Here is a 9,412-nt window from a genome sequence, read left to right on the forward strand (position 1 = left end):
TGGGGCACAGTTGTTTTTCGCAAGTAGTCCAAAGCCGTCTTCCGCCTCGCCCGAGGCTGGAAGTGTCGGCGTGGCTCCCGCATGCAAGCCACACGCGGCTCCACGGTGGCTTCCCTCCCCCCCTCTCCGGAGGGGGGCGGCCCCATCCCATGTGGAGCCGCTAAGCCGCCGGGAAAGCGGCCTCGGTTCCCCGTGGGCGACAAAGGCGTCCTCCTCGGCACTTTGCGAGCTGGGCCGCCAGAGAGAGCAGTTAACCCGGATTGTCGAGGTTGTTGTTGCCTTTGTCCCATATTACCTAAGCCTGGTCCTTGTTACCTTACTGGTAAGGGTTAGGGACGCTGAGCGCGCTCCATCTTCTCGGCTCTATGTTGGGCTCTCTCTAAACAGGTCCTCGACTTAAGACCGACCGGTCTTCGTAGGCATCCTTCATCTCGGCAGGTTGCGAGCTGGGCCGTCGGTGAGAGCAGTTAACCCGGATTGTCGAGGTTGCCGTTGCCTTTGTCCCATATTACCTAAGCCTGGTCCTTGATACCTTACTGGTAAGGGTTAGGGACGATGAGCGCGCTCCATCTTCTCGGCTCTATGTTGGGCTCTCTCTAAACAGGTCCTCGACTTACGATTCTGCCCCGACCGACCGACCGGTCTTCGTAGGCGTCCTCCATCTCGGCAGGTTGCGAGCTGGGCCGCCGGTGAGAGCAGTTAACCCGGATTGTCGAGGTTGCCGTTGCCTTTGTCCCATATTACCTAAGCCTGGTCCTTGATACCTTACTGGTAAGGGTTAGGGACGATGAGCGCGCTCCATCTTCTCGGCTCTATGTTGGGCTCTCTCTAAACAGGTCCTCGACTTACGATTCTGCCCCGACCGACCGACCGGTCTTCGTAGGCGTCCTCCATCTCGGCAGGTTGCGAGCTGGGCCGCCGGTGAGAGCAGTTAACCCGGATTGTCGAGGTTGCCGTTGCCTTTGTCCCATATTACCTAAGCCTGGTCCTTGATACCTTACTGGTAAGGGTTAGGGACGATGAGCGCGCTCCATCTTCTCGGCTCTATGTTGGGCTCTCTCTAAACAGGTCCTCGACTTACGATTCTGCCCCGACCGACCGACCGGTCTTCGTAGGCTTCCTCCATCTCGGCAGGTTGCGAGCTGGGCCGCGGTGAGAGTATGTAGCCCGGACTGTCCTGAAGCGTCACAGTGGCATATTGAACACCCCGGTTGACTTACATTTATGTGGTCGCGAAACCTGGTTGCGGTCTCAGTGCCAATCTGCGTCCAACAACGGGGCTCTTGGTTGCTCTCTTTCCATGTGTCCTCGAATGTCTTCCGATGCCTTGGAAGGGTCGGTCGGTTGTTTGAAGGCATCCTCCTCCTCGGCAGGTTGAGAGCTGGCCCGCGGTGAGAGTATGTAGCCCGGACTGTCCTGAAGCGTCACAGTGGCATATTGAACACCCCGGTTGACTTACATTTATGTGGTCGCGAAACCTGGTTGCGGTCTCAGTGCCAATCTGCGTCCAACAACGGGGCTCTTGGTTGCTCTCTTTCCATGTGTCCTCGACTGTCTTCCGATGCCTTGGAAGGGTCGGTCGGTTGTTTGAAGGCATCCTCCTCCTCGGCAGGTTGAGAGCTGGCCCGCGGTGAGAGTATGTAGCCCGGACTGTCCTGAAGCGTCACAGTGGCATATTGAACACCCCGGTTGACTTACATTTATGTGGTCGCGAAACCTGGTTGCGGTCTCAGTGCCAATCTGCGTCCAACAACGGGGCTCTTGGTTGCTCTCTTTCCATGTGTCCTCGACTGTCTTCCGATGCCTTGGAAGGGGGGTCGGTTGTTTGAAGGTGTCCTCCTGCTCGGCAGGTTTCGAGCTGGGCCGTCGGTGAGAGCAGGTAGCCGGGATTGTCCTGGGGCGCGTCGTAGCAGTTATGCCAACCCATGTCCTGCAGACCTGGGCCGCTTCCGAGCGGTGACCAGGTTGTACCGGTACCAAGTTGGCAGCCAGCTGCGACCTCCCGCGGGGCTCTTGGTTGACCTATTCTCTGCAAAGGTCCTGGACTTTCTCTGCTGCCTTGGAAAGTCGTCTTGTCCCCCTGGCACTGCGAGGCCGCCCACCTCCCGAGCGCAATAAATGAAGGTAGTCTCAGCACTTCGATGGAAGGGGGGACTACCTGGTTGATCCTGCCAGTAGCATATGCTTGTCTCCAAGATTAAGCCATGCACGTGTAAGTACACACGGCCGGTACAGTGAAACTGCGAATGGCTCATTAAATCAGTTATGGTTCCTTTGATCGCTCCAACCGTTACTTGGATAACTGTGGTAATTCTAGAGCTAATACATGCCTACGAGCGCTGACCACCCGGAACGCGTGCATTTATAGGACCAAAACCAATCCGAGGGCTTGGGCGGTGGGGTCGGGCTCCGGCCCTCCCTACGCTCTCCCCGGCCGCTCTGGTGACTCTAGATAACCTCGGGCCGATCGCACGTCCCCGTGACGGCGACGATACATTCGGACGTCTGCCCTATCAACTTTCGATGGTACTTTTTGCGCCTACCATGGTGACCACGGGTAACGGGGAATCAGGGTTCGATTCCGGAGAGGGAGCCTGAGAAACGGCTACCACATCCAAGGAAGGCAGCAGGCGCGCAAATTACCCACTCCCGACCCGGGGAGGTAGTGACAAAAAATAACAATACAGGACTCTTTCGAGGCTCTGTAATTGGAATGAGTACACTTTAAATCCTTTAACGAGGATCCATTGGAGGGCAAGACTGGTGCCAGCAGCCGCGGTAATCAGACGTGTGCTTGGAGAGCTCCTGCTGAAGGAGTGTGTGTTAGGTGCATTTTTCACATTTGGAGCCTGAAAACCTGCTGGAGTCGGCTGAATTTGTTCCAGGCAGGGTCCCCACTCCTTTCCCAGGAGGAGTGGGGTCCTGGGGAGAGACCCCGGAGTCGGGGGTGAGTAAAGAGGAGGACACACTGGCCGCCGAAGCCGGGCGGGAGCGTGGCCGCAAGATGGAGGAGGCAGCCGGCATGCTGCGCCGGTCGGAAAGAATGTGTAAGAGGAGCGGCGGCTCTAACGAGGACTTGAGCCAGCACAGCCGCGGGGATGTGGAGGCTTCACTCGCCGTGAACACTGTGAGTACTGGAGGAAGGACGGAGAGGTCCGCAGCGGCAGCCGACACACAGGCGGGAGCCACTGCGGGGGGAAAGCTCGCGGCGGTGGATGCCGCCGGTGACAGGAGGACGAGCGGGCAAGAGGCGCCGGGAATGTCGGAAACTGTCTGGTGCTCCGTGCTGTCGCATGGGGCATTGGGCGAAATCGTGGACATGGAGGACCTCGAGTATCGGCTCGAGGACTGGCCGGTATTAGCCCCGAGGGAGCCGCAAGAACAATTCCGCCGGAGGGTGATGGCGGTAACGAGCCTGTATATGGCTTCGGAAGAGGAGAGACTGTCCCTGAAGCAGTCTCTGGCTGAGCTCCGTTATCGAGCGGATCATTGCTCAAAAAATAAAAGACCGGCTATCTCAAAGAACATAAAGGAGCTGAAGGAGCGCATAGATTTTCTGGAGACTAGACTGGAGTTAATTTTACAGTCCTCGGGGAGTTTTCGCCAGCGGCTGGTGAGATGGAAGAAGTCCCTGGGGAAAAGAGTACAGAGACAGGGCCAGGAATCGGCCCAGGAATCGGCCCAGGAGACAAGCCTGGAGACAAGTCAGGAGGCAAGCGAGGGGTTAATCCCTGAATTGGAAGCAGCCTCAATCAAGCTGGGAGGAAGGGAGACGTCTGAGTGCAGCCAGGTGTCGGAGGGCAGCCTCCCCTGTGCACAGCGAGAGCGCGCTGTGGAGCACGAACTGAAAATACGAGACGGAGCAAGGCACCGGCCATCGGGTGTCTTGGTGTCGCTGAGCAGCTCGGAAGGCTCAGGGGAGTCGTGGTCGGAGTCGGAGGAGACCGGGTGCAGTGGCGGTCCCGGGGGACTTCTGATGGCCGAAATCAGGCAGGTACAGTCCCCACCGGTGAACTTTGGGGATTTCACATTCGGAGGGGATCCGGTGTCGGACGGCCTGTCTGACAAGGCCGAAAGGAGAAGGATGCGGAAGGCAAGGAAGACAGGTAAGACTCCAATCATGGATTAGCGGCTGGTGTATGTACCTCTTCCGAAGCCCGACGCATTCTCTGTACCCCGGGATGCCACTGCAAACCCCTCTGGTCAGCCTACTCCTGATCCTGCAGTGGATCAGGGGTCTGACGGAGGGGAGATTATGTGTAGCCCCCCTGCTCGGCAGGTTCAAAAGATCAAAAGCATTGCTGCCGCTAGAGCGAGTGGCGGTAGCAGTGCAGTGGCAAGACTGGCTGCGAGGCCGGATAGTGGAGCGGCAAATGAGAAGGTTGTGCTCGGGCCCAAGCAGCTGGGCACGGGAGCTGTGTGTATCCCCTTAGGGGAGAACAAATTGGTGCCGAGAGTGGTGCTCTCCTCAGCAAAGTTGTGCCTGGTGGAGGAAGAAGCAACCAGGAAAACAAAATCTGACATTGTGGCTGGTCCAGTAAGGGGGAAAGAAGCCTGCATGCAAAAAAACGCGCCTGTAGCAAAAAACGCAGGAAAAAACGCATGTGGTGTGAATGGGGGTGTGGAAAGGGAAAATTCAATTGTGATGGAGGATGGTGGGGAGAATGTTTCTGGAGAAGAAACAGGGTTGGGAAAGGTAAATGGTGTGAATGGTGTGGATGGAGGTGCAAGTGGGGGTATGATCTTGAATATGGGTGGGGGTGTAGAAAATATGGAATTGCAGGAGGTAGGCGCAGCTCCCGGAGGTGGCCCTAGTGTTCTGGAAGGAGAGTTGATGGAGGCTGGTCTAGGGGGAGACCCACTGAAAAGTGGGGCGCCAGTTGTTAAAGTGCCCATCGGGGCTCCGGGAGCTGTACAGGTTGGAAGGTCCTACGCTGCAGCCGCAGCGGGCCCAAGTGTCCCTTTGTCTGCTGGTGCCGTGCATGGTAACTTGCAACGGCGCCTTGCGGAGGCCCTAAGGAGAGGCGAGAGCTCTGTCCAGATAGGGGGTGAGCAGGTTGACCTGTCTTTCTGGTACGAGAAGTACGGACAGGCAGCCTTCCGAGAAAACCAAGGGAAGGGACCACCAGTGTTGTCCCTTCCGACAGGGGGACCCGGGGGTGTCCGCAGGAATGTGGCCCGTCTCCGGTGGGTTGGTAAGGAAGCAAGCCCCCCAAGATCTAAGGTTGTGGAGCTGCTCCTGGAGATGGGGTTCAGGGCTAATGACATCTATGCCCTGATCCATCCCTACGGCACCTCGGTGTTCGATGTCAGTTTCATGACGGCGGAGGGGTTGGAATCCTTCTGGTCCCGTCATGAGCTGGCACGGGCATTGCCCCAGTGGCAGGGTTTCGCCGTTCAAGCCGTTTCGAGGCAGAATGAGGTCATCAAGAGAGTGACCATTTTGACCAATAATGAGTCACTCTCTTGCATTGACATAATGACCTGGGTGGAGAGACATGGCGAGGTCAAAGGAATGCCCCAGAAAAACCGGGATGAGCATGGGATCTGGTCTGGGGCCTGGACCTTTTCCGTAAAATTAAAGGTCCAGGGGAACTCGGTGTCTCACATGCCCTCCTCTGCTTTCCTGGGGAGGGACAGGATCTTGGTCTTCTACCAGGGGCAGCCGAAGGTCTGTCACAAGTGCGGCAGCCCCACACATTTTAGCGCCCAGTGTAAGGAGAAGAGGTGTGCGCTGTGTGGGGCTCTGGGCCATCTTGCCGCCACGTGCAAGGACATAAGGTGCAACCTGTGTGGTGACCTTGGTCACCCCTTTAGCCGCTGTCCGCGCTCCTTCGCTAACCTGGTCTTTAACCCGGTGGCGCCTGGTCTGGCTAGTGGCAGTGGTCAAGGTCACGGTGTCGCTGGGGAAGGGGCTGGTGAGGATGGAGGGGTGATAGGGTCGAGGAAGGTAAGGACCCTGCCTTCTTCCAAATTTAGGAGGCAGGAGTGCCGTCGACTTGAGAGGGAGCAGGAGGGGCCCCAAAGCCATGGGGTTCAGTCTGCCGTCCCTCAGGAGGCTGGCATGTCTGCGGAGGCCCTTGGGGATGGTGGGGTAGAGGAGGAGATCAGGAGACTGGTCAGGAGGAGAGGAGAAGCCCCCTCTAGTGAGTCCTCATACTATGGTAGTTTGGATGAGGACGAAGTAAAGGGGCAAGATAAGAGAAAAGACACTGGTAGGAAGGCCCTGTATAAGACCAAAGGGGCCCCGTTAAAAACATCCAAGACCGGCCAGATCCCAAAGGAGGGTTTGACTGGCTCCCCCCTGATAGGGCTCTCCAACCGGTACCAGGCCCTTCGGGAGGACATCTCCTCCTCTTCGGAAGAAGGGGAGGGCGAGGGTGAGGTACCGGTGCGAAGGTCGGGTCCTTCGGGAGGTGCTGGACCCTCGAACCAGGTAGTGGGCCGAATACCTGAGGAAGGGGTTGTCACGGCACTGGTGGACAAAGGGGGAGGTGGGGAAATGGGGGAGGTAGTGGGGGAGGGGGATGGGAGTGTAAATAATATTGTTAAAAATGTTGTGGACTCACTTTCTCCTCTTTTGGTTCTAGATGGAAAAGACCTTTCCAAAGACATGGATCTCTCGGGTGCGAGTCTCAAGAGAGGCAACGAGGATTCCCCGGACCCAGATAGCGACGGGCTAACTGGGGGAGGGAAGAAGCTAGCGGTCGACCTCGATCACTCTTGATGGCGGTACCTACTCCGTTGACCCTGGCGAGTATTAATGTCGCCAGCATTAGGTCAGATGCGGCCAGATTCACGGCCTTTGATTTTCTCGGCCGGGTTGAGGCCGATGTTTTATTTTTGCAGGAGACCAGGGTGCCAGACCTGGCATCTGTCCATATGGCCAGGAAGGAGTGGAGGCATGGGCCATCTTACTGGTCTCTTGCGGCCGAGCCGTATAGCGGAGTAGCTGTCCTTTTCAGGACGGCGGAGGTAAAATGCCGACGAGTAATCGAGGTAGAAATGGGGAGGTGTCTGGTCCTGGACGTCTTCATGAAGGGGCAAGAGCTTAGGCTCATAAACATCTATGGTCCACAAACCAAGTGGGACCGCAAGTGCCTCTTTATGAAGATCAAGCCTTTTCTTTTTACCAGCCGCCAAGTGGTCTTTGGAGGAGACTTCAATACGGTTGTGAGACAGAAGGATCGGAGGGGCTCCAAAGACAGGCTGGGCTATGACAGCGTCGCTTTGAATAGCATAGTCAGTGAGGCTCGTCTGGTGGATGTCCACATTAGGCACACCCCGGACCACAGTGGTTTCACATACCATAGGGGTAGTCAGATTAGGTCTAGAATAGACAGGTTTTATTTGAAGGAGGAGGCTGTCTCCTCACCACTTGTGGTTGTGGAGGTAGAATTCTCCGATCACTGTTTAATTGTTTTTTCTTTGAACGTTGCAGAGACCCATCGGATGGGAAGGGGCTTTTGGAGATTGAATTCGGCACTCCTGGAAGAAGCGGACGTCAGACAGTCCTTTGAGGATTTTCTGCAGAGCCAGGTACCCCTTTTGGGCCTTTGTAACAGTAAGTCAGAGTGGTGGGAGATGCTCAAGAAACGCGCGGCAAAATTCTTCCGCCAGCTTTCCAACTTTAGGAGCCTGGCCGGACACTGTCTGTACCAGGACCTAAGAAGGAAACTCGAGCAGCTGGTCTCGACAGGGGGTAGCCGTAAGGATATCTCCTGTGTGAAATCATTGCTCAAGAGGTGTCAGTACGATAGGCACACATCCTTAGTTTTTGAGAGGGATTTCGGGAAGTATCGCTCGCCTGACCCTTACAAAAACTGTAGGATGTCAGTGGATTGCAAGTATGTGGCAGGACTGATCGACAGTACGGGATCCCTGAACAGGTCCAAATCAGGGATTCTGGAGGTGGTCAGATCCTTCTACTCACACCTCTTGAGTAAGAAGGAACTAGATCGAGACAAGATGTCGGCTTTCCTGGCTGAAACCATTCCGGAGCCAGGGATAAGCCCCTCTCTTGGCGTTTTGACAGAGGAAATCAAGGAAGGGGAAGTAAAGAGGGCGATTGAAGGGCTTGCTCTTAAGAAATCGCCGGGACCGGATGGCTTAACGTCCGAGTTTTACAAGACCTTTGGGGAAGCTTTGATTCCCCTCTTGACTGGGGTTTTTAATGAGTGTCTATCCTCGGGCACTCTACCAAAGTCAATGTGTAGGTCAGCCTTGATTCTGTTGTCAAAGGGTAAAGATCCGTCCCGTGTTGAGAACTGGCGTCCCATAGCGCTTCTCAATACGGACCGGAAGATTCTGGCTAAGATACTGTTTAACAGGTTGGTCGAGTTTGCACCGCGGCTCCTTTCGGGTGTCCAGCACTGCACTGTCCCGGGTCGTAGCACCTTTAGTGCTGTCCTGGGTGTCAGGGAGGCGGTGGAGCAGGGCAGAGCTGGGCACTGGAAGGGGTACATGCTGTCCTTGGATCAGGCAAAAGCGTTTGACAGAGTTGATCATGAGTATCTCTGGTCCACCCTTTTGAGATACGGTCTGCCTGGGGGGTTTGTGAATTGGCTGCAAACATTGTATGCAGGGGCTGAGACTTTCCCACTGGTGAACGGTTGGGTTGGTCGTCCTTTTGGGGTGGACTCTGGTGTCCGTCAGGGTTGTCCTCTTAGCCCGCTGCTATACGTGTTCGCGATCGACCCCTTCCTTGTGAGGGTTGACCGCGGGCCGTTGGTGGGTGTGAGGATGGACTTGGCGGTCGAGGAGTCTGCCGTAAGGACGATAGCGTACGCCGACGATGTCACTATCTTCGTCTCCTCGCAAGGGGAGGCGGAATGGGTGATGTCTGAGGTAGATCGCTACTCGGACGCGTCTGGGTCCAAGATCAATCTGGATAAGTGCGAAAGTCTCTGGTTGGGAGTGGGGGACCCAGATTTTTGTCTCCCAGACACCCTCCCTGTGCCCCAAGACACTGCAAAAGTTCTGGGCATAGATTTCGGCAGAGGAGACTATCCTACTCAAAATTGGGAGAGCAGACTGCAGATTGCCACCAAAAAGGTGAACCAGTGGAAAGGTTGGACTTTGACCTTCAGGGAAAGGATCAACTTGGGCAAAACATACCTGCTCCCGTTGTTTATTTATCTGGGCAGCATTTGTATCTTGCCAGAACCCTTCTGGACACGAATCTACAGCCTGTTTTTCCAACTGTTGTGGGGAAACAGGCTGAACCTAGTTAAGAGAGAGGTGACTTACCTAACAAGGAGACAAGGAGGGTTGGGTATGGTCAACCCGGTAGTGTTCCTGGTGGACACCTTTCTTAAATGTAACGTGGCAATCCTCTACAAAGAGAGGGCTCCTTTGTGGGTAGTTTCATGCAAGGTGTGGTTTCAGCCGTTCTTCCAGGAATGGGAGAACG

The sequence above is a fragment of the Rhinoderma darwinii genome, chromosome 4 (assembly GCF_050947455.1).
Source record: "Rhinoderma darwinii isolate aRhiDar2 chromosome 4, aRhiDar2.hap1, whole genome shotgun sequence".
In the NCBI taxonomy this organism is placed as follows: domain Eukaryota; kingdom Metazoa; phylum Chordata; class Amphibia; order Anura; family Rhinodermatidae; genus Rhinoderma; species Rhinoderma darwinii.